Source organism: Rhinolophus sinicus, chromosome 2 (assembly GCF_057876585.1).
Source record: "Rhinolophus sinicus isolate RSI-liver-muscle chromosome 2, RSI-T2T, whole genome shotgun sequence".
Classification (NCBI taxonomy): domain Eukaryota; kingdom Metazoa; phylum Chordata; class Mammalia; order Chiroptera; family Rhinolophidae; genus Rhinolophus; species Rhinolophus sinicus.
The window spans coordinates 174,937,152-174,953,320 of NC_142502.1; the positions used below are offsets into that span (position 1 = coordinate 174,937,152).

The following is a 16,169-nucleotide window of genomic DNA, read 5'->3' on the forward strand; positions in this document are numbered from 1 at the left end:
CACTGTTCCCTCAGTATAATGTGGGCCAGCGGTTCAGTCAAATAATAGACCGGGTGGAACAAGGTCCAAGACTCTTCATGACATAGCCTGCTTTAAATCCTTTTTGGAACATGGCAGGGCATAAATAAATCAGTAAAATAATTCATGAACTATATTGAGAGCCAGGGACTTTCAACCCGCATGACCAACCTCACTTACACCATAATATACTCGTATATTTATATAAGGAGATGTTTTCACACTTTTAAAAAACAAGTCCACTGCATCTTCTTAAGAATGCCAAATGATAATACACTGTTTAAAAAAAATAGCTACTGCTTTAAAAAAAAAAAAAGTATAAGCCAGGGGAAAAGATTTTGTAATAACTTCTATCAAAAAAACAGTCTGTTCTCAAATATACATAATAATTAGTGAATAAGTTCCCAGTGTGGTAAGCCTTACATACAGGATCATTTCAAAAACTATGAAAATATAAAATTGGGGATGTAAAAACTGTCAAAAAAAGATCCACATAAATTTGGAAAACTTTGGAAAACTGACATTTCTCATTTTCATTCGGATCTACATACTTCACTGTGGCCGCCACCTCCCTCCATTAAAATCCTTCAGTGTCTTTCTACTGCACCTAGAATGTCTGGTTCCCTCCCCCACTTCAGCAGGTGTCACAATCCTCCCTGCACTTTCCCCCTTCATTACTCCCTAAATAACCCCAAGCTTTTCTTTCCTTTCATCTTTGCTATTTAATCTTCCTGAATAGACGGCTCTCCTCACCCTCACTCATGTAGAAATCATCCCCTGCCTTCAACGTTCTCGTCCACAACCAAGCCCTCCGTGAAACTTGGCCTGATCTCCCTCAAAGGAAAAGAATTGCTCCCTTTTTCTGAATCTTCAAAGTACTGTTTCAGTACCGCTCTCATACCGTAGCACTCATCACATTCAATTAGTATTACAGGTATTTGTATGTTCGTCTTCTCACCTCTCTTGGGTCATAATCTCCTTAAAAACAGGATCTATATCTTATCATTTAACTCCCCTATCTTTTAACAACACAGCACCTTGAACAAAGTAAGTACTCATATAACTATGTCTTGAATGAATGATTGAGTGACTACTTAGAAATTCAATTACAGACTTCCTGTATTATCTGAAATGGAGAGTTACAACTTACTTTGCAGAACAAGTAACTTTTCCCTTGTTTCCTCCAAACTTACTAAAGTAAAGCCAGTATTACACATACAGGTACCTTCAAAAAGGAAGGACATTTCATCCTTCAACTATCTGGCCAAATATGGTATGTTATCTTTACATAAACATACATATGTTCACAATAGCATTATCTTCTGTTAATTGAATCTATGCTTGATAATAAAGCATGTAAATATTTTAACCATACAGGCAAACCAAAATTGTAAGATGTAATATATTAAAGCTATCAGAGTAAGAGCAACCATTCAAAATACAAGTAGAAACAGAGAATGACCAAGCAATTTATTCCAAATGGAAAAAAACCAAACAAAACCCTAAACTTTAAATACTAACAAAACTTGAGAGGCAGTATTTTATTGCTAAGAATCCAAAACCAACCATTCAAAGATAAGCTTACCTAGACAGAAGCATCAAAGAATCAACATTACTAAAGTACAAAGGTGAGATCAGAAAGAGCACAAAAATCTTAAAGTGACACTTTCATTAAGTAACTGGTACATATGGTTCCTGGGTCATCAGAAAGCAGTGAGACTGTAGGAGTTGCCCTGCAACTCTACAAAACAGAAAGAGTCCAGAAAGGAAAAAAGGGGCTACAGTGTGGTCAAGTGTGGCAAACATGCTAGGAGAGAAGCCAATTTAAAGGTGTACTTGTGATTTCAGGTCAAAAGACCTGGACTCAAGTGTCATCCCTAACACCTACAAGCTGTGCAATCTTACACCAGTCATTTAACCTCCCTGAGCCTTGTTTCCTTGTTTTTAAAATGTAATATGCAGAGCAAGCACAGTACCCGAGTCCAGTGTCTCAGAGACAGCACTCAATAAGAATTTGCTGACTCGGAATGAGGGCCCTATAAGAAAGGCAGACATTTCTCTCCAGGAGCCGTTTTATTTCCTTAATTAATTCCTTATTACAATATTTCAGTCAATTTTTGGCCAAAAAATGAAAATACTCCTTTCCTCCCAGCTTATACATTACTCAAAATCTCACTAGAATTCTTAAAATTTTAAATCTCTTTCTAATAACCTTCAAATACGAAAAATAACTCTCATAAAGAAGCCTAGAAGCCAAATACCTGGGTTCTTGCCCAAATAATGCCACTACATACATGACCCATGAAAATGACTACATATGTCTGGCTTTAATCTTCTCATCTGTAATATTAGGGAGGTTGTCCTAACTTATCATTAAAGACACTTTACTCCAAATGTTGTAGTTCACATCAACTCAAGGATTTCTCGATCTAATTAGGAAAACCAATTCGACATCCACTAAAAAGAGAGTTTCATTCAAAAAGAAAAAAAGGGGGCCGGCCCGGTGGCTCAGGCGGTTAGAGCTCCGTGCTCCTAACTCCGAAGGCTGCCGGTTCGATTCCCACATGGGCCAGTGGGCTCTCAACCAGGTTGCCAGTTCAATTCCTCAAGTCCCGCAAGGGATGGTGGGCTCTGCCCCCTGCAACTAAGATTGAACACGGCACCTTGAGCTGAGCTGCCTCCCGGATGGCTCAGTTGTTGGTTGGAGCGCGGGCTCTCAACCACAAGGTTGCCAGTTCAATTCCTCGACTCCCGCAAGGGATGGTGGGCAGCGCCCCCTGCAACTAAAATTGAACACGGCACCTTGAGCTGAGCTGCCGCTGAGCTCCCGGATGGCTCAGTTGGTTGGAGCCTGTCCTCTCAACCACACGGTTGCCGGTTCGACTCCCGCAAGGGATGGTGGGCTGTGCCCCCTGCAACTAGCAACGGCAACTGGACCTGGAGCTGAGCTGCGCCCTCCACAACGAAGACTGAAAGAACAACAACTTGAAGCTGAACAGAACCCCCTACAACTAAGATTGAAAGAACAACAATTTGACCATTGCTCCCCCAATAAAGTCCTGTTCCCCTTCCCCAATAACAAAAAAAAAATAAATAAATAATTAAAAAAAATTCCAAAAAAAAGAAAAAAAGAAGACAGGAAGGAAGAAGTATATAGAACAAACTGAGTAACTGATCCTAAAGGAGTGATAAAAATCAAGCTTTCTAGAAAACATATCAGCTTTGACTCTGTGTTTGAAGGTCAAGAGATAAAGGAAAAGGAAATACAATTTAAATAAAGAAAATGAAACATGTAAAATCAAAGAAGATATCTACAGGTGATTATAATACTTTCTTCACTTGTGTAGCTCTTTACGGTTTACAAAGCATTTCTGCATATGCCATCGGCAGCAAATTTTCTGGAATGAGAAACCAGAAGAACAGTTTAAATGATTTATTTGATAAATTTGTCCACAGTGTCTCCACTAAAAACAATAACATCAAAAAACATTTTAGAAAGAAATTTTTTCAGCATTACCATGTAGGATGAATTAGAGACATGCAGGCAAGCAGGCAAGCAGCTATAAACCTACAAATCATAAAATTTTAGCACAAGAAGAAATGTAAAATCAGACCAATATGCTCATTTTATGATAAAGAAACTCAGGCCTACAAAGTTGAGGTGACATTCATTACCCCACGTGCAAAATGACAGGAGCACTATATCGATAGGAGTCCGGAATAAAGGGGGAAATCCAAGAAATTGCAAAAGAAAGAATCAGAGAATTTGGTGATGGACTAGATAGTGATGTGCTTAAGTTACGGAAATGTAAGTATTAAAGTCTTAACTATGTACCAATCATTATGCTAAACATATCATGTTACTTAATATAGTAAGTTAACTTAAAGATCACAACAATATGAGGGTCAGTGCATTATTCCAATTTTAAACATGAAAACCTAAGGTTTAATGTGGTTAAATTACTGCCCAAGGTTATACGCATATCTACTAAGTATCTGGAAGATCAGGACACGATCCCCTCTATCTGAAGTCAAACCTCCACTTCCAAAAGAAGCTTTAAAATTGCTTCAAAACTACACAAAAATGAAATATCACTATGGAAACACTGGATAGTCCAGGGTTATTAGAATTCTGGTGTAGACTCCTGTTAATAGGTGTATTTCACCTCTGTGCTTGCACCTATTGTTACCAGTCTGGTCTGTCATTTCCCAGTGCGGCAGGTCCAAGACTTCTCAGTAAAGCCAAACTTCCCCGCCCTCCACACTGAAATATACCCATAGGGAGTGATTGTATCAAAACATATCAAAGATTGAGGGTGACTACACGGAGTGATTTCAAGTCTCCACAGCTCCTTGGGTGACTATAGCTTCTGTTTTGGCATAAGCCATTTATCTTTGAAATAGGAAAACTACATTAAGCTCTTCTAAAAGCCTGTCACTTCAAGAAGCCTCAAAAATACTGTGCTGCAGATGGGCGTACGGGGGAGGAAACAGGGATACAACAACCCACTCTACTTGTACTTCTAGAATTGGACTTACATGTTGTTGTCAGTGTTTTGTAATAATTTCTCTTGTTCAACCACGTATCCTGCATAAAGTGTCATTTCTAGACTCTATATTAACCCAAATACTGTGTACCCATGAAAACTTTGCCCAGAACTAAACGACAGGAAAAAAACCTTGTACCTCCTTCTTAAACTAAACAACCAAGAATGGTACCTGGTTGCACTCAGGCCATTTTATGATCTCGACTCCTATGTTGAGAGAAAGGCACAAAGTCTAACTGAAATATAAAGAAGGGAAAAGGAAGGCTTGAAAGGAATAGACCTTACCTCTTATGGTAAGAAAAAAGGTCAGAGACCACGAGGCCTATCCTCAGTGACCAGTGACCAAGGGCTAAGCTACTGGTTAACCTGGGACAGAAGCAATAAAGAAATCCTTCCCTAATGCCTAGTCTGTCCAAGTATGTATGAAAGCTGTACGAGGTGGGGAGAAATTTGAACAGTTCTGCAGACCAGACTAGATATAATGCTCTGTCATTCAACTCCTGAAACACATGTATTTCATCCAATCCCATACTCCCTCCATGCCTGATATTTGCAGGGAATGTAAAAAGGAGCCCACTACATGTTTTTGGACTTCTGCCATGAAAGTAGTGGATGGCCCTCTGAGAATTCCTGTGCATTATCAGATGCAGAAGGCAAAAATCACTGCCAAGACAACACTGAGCATCCTGGGGATCTCCTGCACCCCACGACATGGGGGGTTCTAACTGATGGTGTGTACTTGTACTGACCTCCCACACTTGCTGTAAAATGAAGGCTACATTAGGCCATATGGTTTAAAGCCAACAACTCCGTAAGATATGCAACATATTCAAACAATGTGGAGCCCGTGGAGGATGGGGGGAAAAGACAAACTAAAGTAAGGAACAGACGTAGTAGTTAAGAGAAGGTATGTGAAATTGAAGTGTTCTTAAAAACCAATTATAAATCACATTCTGAGATACGTCCAACAGTGAAAAGATTTTCAAGGACTGTCCAATATCCTATCCTCTCTTCCCTTTCAGCACCTCTACACCACCCTCATCACTTGCTCAACATTTAGTCCTGGTGAAGACCGATCACTAGATTAGCAGGATCTAGAGTACATGCAGAGAACATTCCATCCTGGGAACATCTTTAAATTATTTAGGCTTGTTTACTACCCTTCCCTATAGAGCAAAAGCATGAAATTTTGCCAGCGCTTTCACAATACGTACCAGTCAGCAAGCGAGCAACCCAATCCTCTATCCACCAAAAGACTACCACATAAATAGAAAACAGGAAATTCAACAAAAATTAAAGTTTGACCCTAGACTCCCTCTACACTTAAATGTCTTAAGTAGTAGCAGTATCTTTATATCACACCCACTTCGCGCTACCCTTACAGCTTCCTGGCATAAGCAAATTCTTGGGATTATACAAACTGTTGCTTCTGTTTCAAGCCTAGATTTCTAGAAATGAAACTCTGGAATTGAGGGAGAAAGAAAAACAAATATTGGCAGAAATAGGGAGGAAAATGCATTGTCTATATAATCCCAGTTTAAGTGGAACAATCACCATTAGCTCCACCAGGCACTTTTTCCAATAAAACCACTTACCCAAAAATGCAGATCTATAAAGTATGCCCTTGGCTTAAACCACACAAAAAGCAGTTTAACAGACACAATCCTACAGATGTTCTCAGAAAGAAATGAGAGACAGATTAACTATAAATTATTTAAAATTCAAGTTTTGCACCTTAAAAACCAAACTTTATTGTGAGTTAAATAAATGAAATAAAATAGTTGTGCAAAATGTCTACAAAAATCAAACCAAACACCTATTCTTATAAGCGGCACCCCTGAATTTTCTCTTCAAACCACAGATTCTCTATTCAGTCCCCCTTTTTGATCCACTGTTCCCAAAGCATCAAGTCTGAATAAGAAATGGAGGGAAAACATTTTAGACACTAGTTCGTAAAACCAAATTATATCTTTCCACAAAGTACAGGAGATAAAATAGAAACACTTCCAACTGAATCTAGTTTATAACAAATAGTTCAAAGAATGCCCATTTATTAAGCTGAATCACACCCCAGTGCTACCTTTAACCCAAAACTATTTCTAGTTGAAGAGCCAAAAGATCCAAGCAAATGCTTTCTTTTCACATTATTCTCAACATGAAGAAATCTGACCCCCTTCCTACTACATCATAGCTTCTGTGAAATAAGCTGTGAGGCCCCTTTGGCCAACATTTTTTTTTTTTTTTTTTTTTTTTGAGACAAACCTCCAACCAATTCCAGAAGAGGAGACACACCTCAAACAAATTTAACCCTTGAAATCCATTCCTTCATGAGTCAAATATAATCTAGGCTTCCGCACAGCAATTTCTTACACAGACACTTGAAGATTTCTTAATCGCTGAAGTGTAAGCCTCAGCCCTTACAAATCATCGCCACAGAGATTACTCTGGGCATCCACAGAGGGTGCTGGGACTGCTATTCACTCAAGAACCCTTCATTCGCCATCCTCACACTCGACATTAAAAATTCACCGTCTCAAAAGAAAAAATGTCACCTTCTTCACAAGGACACCTGCCTCTTCAACGCCTCTACAATGAATGAGGAGAACCAAGCACAAAGGCTAAAAGAGCTTCATCTTAAAGTTTTCCTCCCCACCAAACTCTGCAGCCACAGCACCGTGCAGCCACTGTCCTTGTTACATACACATACACACACACACACACACACACACACACACACACACACACAGGCTTTATTGTTAAACCCTCCGTCTCCCTCTAACACTGTCAGCCCAGGCAGCGCCTAGCCCATGGGAATGACTGCTTAAAATACATACATACATACATACATACATACATACATATACATACGTACATACATACATTTTTAAAAAAAAGGAAGAAACCAAAGCTGGGTAGTAAGGACTAGGGACCCTGGTGTCCGGTTTCTCCATTTTTCTTCCAAGAGACTAGGGAACGGCTCCAGTTCTGTCGCTGACCATTAACCTATCCCTCCTCCCAATCGTGCAATCAACATGTTTGCTCCCTTTCCTAGGTCCTTTCAACAGAATCCTGGGAAGGGGACCAAAACCCTATCCCTAACAGCAAAATCTCACTCCGAAATCCCCTGTCGGGAGAAGAAGAAAAACAAACAAAAAACAAACAAAAAAAACAGTGCGCCGGGGTAAAAAGAAGCGCCGTCGAAGACTGCGCTTACGGAAAGGCACGCCATCGTCATCCCCATTTCACAGCCCAGGCAGGCGAGACTCGGAGAGGTTAACCCGCCGGCCAAGGTCACCGCGCTCGCCGGAGCCGAGGGGCGCCCGCACCGACTTCCGGCTCCCCCTCTCGGCGGCGGGGAACACCAGCGGGCTCGGGGCGCCGCTCCCCACGCCGGGCCGGCGGCCGCGAGCCTCGCGCACCCTCCGCGGATGCTCGCCCTGTCCGCGCTAACTAGGGCAACTGGGAAAGGGAGCAGAGAAGTCGCTGCTGCAGCGATTTCCCTCCGCGGGCGCAGCCCCCAGCTGGTGCCCGTGACAGCTGCGACCTCCGCCCCCTCCAGCCGCGCGAGGCCAGGGAGAACTCGGGGAAAGTGGGAGGGGGAACGGAACCTAGAGAAAGGAGAGCAGGGGGCGGAGGGGCGCCAGCTGCTCCCCGCCCCCTAGGGCCTCGGCGGCCGCACGGCTCGTGACAGCTGCACCCACCAGGAGGCTCGGCGCCCGCCGCCCGCCACTCACCTGCCGCCGCCGCCGCCTCTGGGCCGCGCTGACGGGCGCCGCGCTCGCCCGCAATCGTGGCTGCACCGCCGCGGCCTCCGCCGCTCCTCGGGCCGGGAGCCCGCCGCCTCCGCGGCTCTCCGGCCCCCTCCTCCGGAGTAGGGGTCCCCCCGCAGGGGGATGCAAAACGGACCCGGCGCAGCCTCCGCTCGAAGGAGCAGCAGGGAAAAAGGCGGCCGAGGCGCTCGAGGCCGCGGTCCAGCCGTCTGAGGGGAGGGCTGGGCGAATCGCGTCAGACTCCCGCTCGCCTGGCCTGAAGAACAGGCATTTCAGCCGCTCTCCGCGGCCGCCATGTTCTCCTCCTCCGCCGCCGCCGCTGCCGCCGCCGCCGCCGCCCCCCACTGGCGGCCCCGCCCTCTCCACCGCCCCGCCCGCTCGCCGCCGCCCCGCCCCGTCCGCCGCGCTGCCCTTGCGCTCTTCGGCCCCGCGGGGCCGCCGCGACCTGGTGCCTGCGAGCTCCGACGGAGCGCCCGGGGCAGCGCGCTCCCCACCTGCTGGGCGGCGGAGCGAGGAGCCGTCCCGCGCCCTCTGCCGGCCGCAGGCCCCCGAGAGGGCTGCCGTGGTCCCGCCCGGGCCCGCGTCCTAACGAAGTGTGGGAAAGGAGGCCCTAACTCTTCCCCTCCCCTCGGGGCGTTCCTCTGACTGCTGCCGGGAAGCGGCCTCGAACCCCAGGGAGCTTTCAGCTAGGCCTCCCGGCCTGCAGCCTCTCGCTGCAGAGACGGTTGTGGAGCGGCGAGCGGCCCTGTAGACCGGGGAGGAGTCGGTTCTGGGCCAGTACCTCCACTAATTTGTTGTATTACTTTGAGCTAGACGCATCCCGCGGGCCTCGTTTTTTATTCTGTAAAATTGGGAGGTGGTTGCCTAGATGATTTCACAGGCTGTTAGACAGGGGGAAAGAAAGATCATCTGCCCCCTTCGTTTCGTTTCACAGATGAAAAGATCTGACTGACACGTCTGGCTCGGCAATTCTGTTGAATTACCCAAAATGTCTAACGTTGACAGAGCTTTCCCCTCAAGAGGGCCCACACCTTTCTTCTTTTCTACCGGCTTTTTTTTATTATTCTGTAATGGAAGTGCTACTTCCAAAAGTAGAGTGTTTCTTGTCACCAGAGGAATCAAACAGCTGCTGAACAGGCTTTCTGTGCCATGATGGCTTTATCTGAAAAGCATCCCTTATTCCAAAGGCTCGCAATATAACACCTATCTCTCCCCGGATTGTCCAAAGGATTGATGAATGAGTCACTGGCTGCGGAAGTACTTTGTGAAGCATACGTCTGTCCTCTCCTGCACTCATTCCCAGTTAGCTGTTTTCACCTGCCTCAACGTTGTCTCCCAACGATTTCTGCTAAATGTCTTCCAGTATTTTCTACCCAGTGTTAATTTCCAGCAACCTCTGTAAATCCTTAAGCCCTTCACACTGACTTCGCTTTGCAAACACCAATCTCCCTGGCATCCCTCTGAAGCAGCGGACTTCTCCCAAAGGCGGTACGCCATCCAGCCATCATTCACTGCGATACCCTAGATCGTCATCCACTTCCTGTCCTGCGCATTAAACAACCTTTAGCCCACACCCCACATTCATCTATAATATACATTCTTTTATAGATTAATTCAACTAATTCTTGTCAAAGACCTGTTACTAGGGCCCTCAGTCTTGCCTTCCCCGGGTTTAGCAAGACCTCCAGCCACCTGCAGAGTCTCCATCCCCTGTAAGTCAGTCCTCTTCTGCAGGACCTACCTTTCACTCCAGTCCAATCCAGACTGTGTGAAGGTACCTACCAGTGAGCCACTTGTCCAGTAAATGCTGACTCCTGTTGGGGCTACACTCTAGCAACTGCTGGCTGCCGAATCCAGTGGACATTTCAATTCTCCCATCACGTGGCCTTTCTACAGCGCTTGATGCTGCTAACTCCTCCTGTTTGCAACTCTGCTCTCCTCTGTCTTCGTTATCATTCCCCTTTCTCTACCTGTGTTCAGGCCTTCCCTTTGCTAGCACTTTTCTTGGCTGCTCCTTTTTTACAAAGCCATGAAATGTTGATATCCTCAAGGTTTTGTTTTTTTCCCTCCTTTCCTCTCACTTAGATTGACTTGGTTTGTTTCCACAACTTCAACTGTTAATAACACCTGCATCTTTCCTTCCAGCCCCCACCCCCAACACCTGCAGCTTAGTGTCAATTAACTTTAAAACATCCTTAGGACATGCAGTGCTGAGATTTTGTTGAATAATTAATGAAACTTAAGGTATTACTTATATTGTCGTAACTATCCATAGATGTTAAAGAAAGAAAGAACTTTTCCAGGGTGAGACTCCTTAAGTAAAACTCTTAAGTAAAACCCTTGGACTATTTTCTTCTTCTACAGATCATAATCACTTGCCAAAACAGTTATTACCCACAGTTTGTTTATGTGTGTGTGTTAAAATACACATATTTACCATCTTAACCATTTTACGTGTACAGTTCAGTGATTAAATACATTATTATGCAGCCATGACCATCATCCATCTCTATCACTCTTCATCTTGTAAAACTGAATCTCTATACCATTAAACAATAACTCCCCATGCTCTCCTCCCCCCAGCCCCTAGCAACCACCGTATACTTTGTATGATTTTGACTACTCTAAGTGGAATCATAGAGTATTTGTCTTTTTGCGACTTATTTCACTTAACATACTGTCCTCAAGCTTGTTGTAGCATATTGCAGAATTTCCTTCCTTTTCAAGGCTGAATAGTCTGCCTTATGTATATACCACATTTTGCTTATCCATTCATCCGTCAATGGGCACTTGGGTTGCTTCCACATTTTAGCTATTGTGAATAATGCTTCAATGAACATGGTTGTATAAATATCTCTTTGAGACCCTGCTTTTAATTATGTTGTGTATATACCCAGAAGTGGAATTGCTGGGTCATGTGGTCATTCTATTTTTAATTTTTTTGAGGAACCTCCTTACTGTTTTCCACAGTGGCTACACAATTTTAACATTTTCACCAATAGTATATGAGGGTTCCAATCTTTTCACATCTTTGCCAACACTTGTTGTTTTCTGTTTTTTTGATAGTAGCCGTCCTAATGGATGTGAGGTGGTATCTCACTAAAGTTTTGATTTGCATTTTTATAATGATTAGTTATGTTGAGGTTTTTTCATGAGCTTATAACCCAATTTTATCTCTCCCAATTGGTCTTCTCTCCTCTAGCCATTTTCAATACTTCTCTGGCTACTTTTCCTAAATAGGCTCACTTCCTTTATTCCGACTAACCCCCCAGGAAGCCTTAATGCAGGGGCAAAAGATTCATTAGTTAGGTTTACTTTTTGAACTCCATAGCAGCCTCTCTGAAATCCATTTACATTAGCTATTTAAGTGAAAGTTCCTTTACTCCCAAAGTACAATGCCAATCAACAAGTAGGACTGACTTCTAAATAAAAGTTCCTTGAAGAGAGTTGTTAAATAAAAATGTAAGACAACATTTAACTTTTATAACCTAGATAGCTTTGGTTTTAGTCCAAGTCCTATGAACCCCCTACATTAATAATAATCCTTTAGTAGAATGGAAGCATACTAGTTATCTGACCAGGATCTGTAACATGCCTGTTGAATTTTCTCCAAAGCATAATAGATTCCCAGTTCTATAAAACATCTGGCTAGAGTACATGATCAGTTACTGAAGCAAGAACTGATTTAATTTTGACACTTTTTTCAAATAATTTTTTGTTCTGTAATAATGAAACAAATTCATAAAATATTCAAACAATAAAGAAAAGTACAAAAAAAGTGAAAAACACAAACTCCACTGAGCCAGAGAAAACATAATGAACACCTTTCCACACATTGAGTATATTTGCACATATATACAGTAAGGAATTCAGTTTTACATAATAAAAATCACACTATAAATGCTCATTGATAATCTGATGTCTTTTACTGTACGGTATATTTTCATCATTAAAATGGCTGACTACTCCTCTTGCATTGTATGTCTCTTTGTCCACTTACTTAACCAATCCCTTACTGGAAAACATTCACATTGTTTCTGGTTTTTGTATGTTTATTTTTGTAAATAATGCTGTAATTCTAATGTGTGCTTCTGTGCACAGTTTGAAAATTACTTTTTAGGTTAAATTCCTAGCAGGTTAATTGCTGGCTCATAGGATACATACTTAATTGTTCCAATCTATGGTCCTACCTACAATGCATGAGCCTGCCACTTTCCCACAAGATGAATTTTATCAATTTTCCTTTTAATAGTCTTTAATCTCTGCATTTGCTTGAAGTATAGGCTTTAAGAAGACTAGGTTTAGAGTTAGGTAGACCTGGGTTTGAAATGGCTCTGCCCCTTAGAAGCTGTGTGACTTTGAACTAAACACTTTAAACATCTCACTGTCATCTGTAAATAAGATGCTAGCAAAGGATTGTGGCAAAGATGAATGGAAATAACATATGCAAAGCACATAGTATAATGTTTGCCCACGAGAAAGTAAAACTTAGCTCAAACCAAGAAAGTAACAATCTGCCCAGCCATTCATCAGGCTGGAAGAATAGGCACAGATAAAGCCAGCTGCACAGTTAACAGGATGCAGTGTCCCCAAAGGACACACTGCAGCTGTAAAGTGTCATATTAGCTGCCTTCTTCGAGTGACTACCGCTTTCCTACTCACTGAGAAACTTTGTTCTCTACAATCATATGTATCAGAAACTTTAGTGTTTGTAATTATATCAGTAAGAATGAAGCATCCATCTGTTGCCTGGAGAATCTACGTCCTTTTTGACAGAGATGTGGCCTTGATTTACAACCAAGGCATAGAGTTTTAAATAAGAGGGTTACTGTACAAACATTCTACATCTTCCTGAACTTTATTGTTTCCAAAGCAACAAGACTCTGGGTCCACTTTGTGATCCAAGACTGGATATGGACCCTTTTATACACTGAGCCTATCAAAACGCTGCTTTTTTTAAGCTACCTGAACTCTGCTAAAGGTTACTGTCTTCTAGGGTGTGGTATGAAGTAGAAGAATTACATAAACATAGGGTTTCACTTAAAACATCTAATAAATTTCTTTTTAACAATTGAAAATTAAATGGTTTTTACCTCCAAATGATAGTGATTTTGAATTGTTTCTCTTTGTCCTAGTACCTCCTAAGCTGTTAATTGGGTGGTAAAACTTTTTGCCCAGGAAGTTGATTTTTTTAAGCCAAATAAACTTACTATGTCATAGTGTTCCATTATCAAATGACAGGTTTTCTGATCTCTTCGCCGGGTCTTGTTGATTTGTTGCTATAACTTTATTCCTGTACCTCAAGCAGCAGCTATTCTCTGAAATATTCTTAGCTTCTACATTAGTTTGTTCACTTTTCAGAGCTAAGAACTTAGCAACATCATCTTGCTTCATGCTTGGTGGTGAATTCTCCAGTGACATAAGCAGCTCCAATGTGTCCTGGACCCAGTGGCAATGTAGGTATGACTGTGTTTAAAAGACAATCTTCCTTTCCCGCATGACCACTTCACACTTCTGGTCTCAAGAATTGTCCTGTTTCTCCTAAGGTGAACATTATCCATCCATTCTAACCTTACCTGGAAGATAAAGGAACCATACATTTCCTTTGGTTTTTACATCTGAATGTTGGGGATTATATTCTCTACGATGGACATTTTGGTTATTTTAAAATTTCAGTCCTAAAAGCACACTGCCATGAATGCTTTCTTTGCATCCTTCCAAGATGACAATTTCATCTATTTTCCCCAAGTAGTAATGCTGGAAAACACAGGCGTGGCTCTCTGACATATGTAGGCTTCAGTCAGACTTGCTAGTGGCTGCTTCTCACTTTTGAAGTCTGAATGCCATAGCCAGTTGTATATGTAGGAGGACGGGGTTGGCAGTGGTCTGTGTTGTGAGATTTGCGAGAAGCCAGCCGTACCCCACTCCCAAGCTTACCACAGCGCCTGCAATTTTGACAACAGAGGTTCGTTCCTTTGGGTTTGTAACTTGCTGTCTCAGGATGATCCTTTAAACAAATAATTGCACCCTGATTATGGTTATTGTAGAAAATTGAGAACATACAAACAAGTTGACAAATGAAAATAGAAATTACCTGTAGTTCACAACTCAGACACCATTACTGTTAATGTTTTGGTATTTCCTTCCTTTCCTTTCATAGACATGCAATTGAAAAGATAATCTTTTTCAAAAACTCTTTTGTTATGCATTTAAGCAGTTTTACAGTAAAGAAATCTGATGAATATAAATGCCACGCATTTCTCTAAATTTACTTCTGGTTCCTTCGTTCATTTAATAAATATTCCAAAATACCTACCACATGCCAGGCATTGTGCTAGATACAGATTAGTGAGACAGAACACTTTAACAGTGTATAAAAATGAACATATTTTTACAAATCAGTAACCAGATATATAACCAGTGCATGAACTATTTTATGAACTAGTTTTTCTTTTTTTCAATATTATATCTTATAGATTTGTATATATGCCTCAGACTTCTTGGTTTTTAAAAGCTGTATAGTATTCAATTGTATTGATTTCACCATTCCCTATTATTGCAAATTTGGGTTTATTTTTTTCCCCTTCTCTTGCTTTTGGATTCTTCCTTGGACTTTATTCTTCAAAAGAGGTTATCAAGGCACAGGTCATAATTGTTACTTATTTGAGCAATATTCTTTTGGAATTCAAATACTTAACAGGAGGAGAAACAAATTACCTTAGAAACTTACAAAATGCCTTAGACTTCTCATGGATTCGATCAAACAGATGGCTCTCTTCCCTTTTAGGAATGTAGGGGAATTGAAGCAGGTAAGAGCCACAGAGGGTGGGCATAGGCCACGGAAGGTGAGCTTTATCCTCTTCACGGCTCAGTTAGTCTTTCTGAGAGCAACAAGAATGGCTGCCCCTTTCCACCATCATTAGGTTAGGTTGTGGATGCCACCAGCCTGTGAGCACACAAAGGCAGGACCCTCCACACCCAGCATGAAGCCATCAGCCCTCGTGTTTCATTCGGTTTGGCTTTCAGAAGAATAACCTGCACACCGATGCAATTAACAGCTATTGACACACCGATTCGTTCTTTCATATCTCTGCTCACCAATGACTGAATTTTCTCGAGAAGATGGGGCCTATCAGCTGCTGGTGTTGGGACAGAGCCCCTGCCAAGGCAGCTGATACATGGGTGAGAGCTCGTGGTGGTACCCACTAGTGCCCTGCTGAGGGATGCTCTCTGCTGAGCCCCTACATAGCTCATATAGGGCTGGCCATTCCCTGGCCAAACCTTCCCTCCTCTCCAATGCCCCACTGAGCTGCAGGCTGCAGCAGTTTCAAATAGACAGCTGTGGAACCTTCTGGGTGGCTACAGGGTGACAAAGTTCCACTCTCTCAGCTTGATGGGGTGGGCACACTCCTCTTCCCCATCTCTCCTTCTGGGGCTGCCCAAACTCTGCCACTCAACTGGAGGAAAGGCATGAGAAAGCAGAGAAGGGAAAATTGCGAGCTATACTTCCTCAGTCCTGAAGGCAGGCCCTAACTTTTCATTATGCAAGAATCGTAAGCAGAAATTTTTCCCCGAGATTCATTCATGCAGTCATTCAATAAATATTAAGTTAGAGCCCTACTATGTGCCAAGCATTTTTCTAAGTGTTGGGGGTGCAGAGGGAACTATTTCTGACCTCCAAAGCTTATATTGTGGAAGAAACAGATAACAAATGAATAAATAAGTAAATAAAGGAGGGAAAGTTTCATATAAGTAGAATATATAAAGTACAAACATTAATGCTAAAATAATCCAATGTATTAATCATTCTAAATCACTCTCAGAGAATTTCCCT

General features: G+C 42.4%; 1 protein-coding gene across 9 annotated transcripts in view; it reads right to left on the reverse strand.

Moving 5' to 3' along the window:
* The window catches only part of NCOA1 (nuclear receptor coactivator 1), a 216,280-nt gene extending 207,382 nt beyond the window's left edge, over positions 1 to 8,898 (reverse strand). For 4 of the 9 annotated variants that reach the window (XM_088796264.1, XM_019712752.3, XM_019712754.3 and 1 more), the window contains exon 1: positions 8,300 to 8,657. The gene's annotated coding sequence lies outside the window, so the exon portion shown is untranslated. Of the gene's footprint in view, positions 1 to 7,779; positions 8,084 to 8,299; positions 8,677 to 8,829 lie in introns of those variants that run through there. The other 5 variants (XM_088796265.1, XM_074331760.2, XM_088796268.1 and 2 more) reach the window with 4 other exon arrangements.
* Positions 8,899 to 16,169: the final 7,271 nt, after the last annotated feature.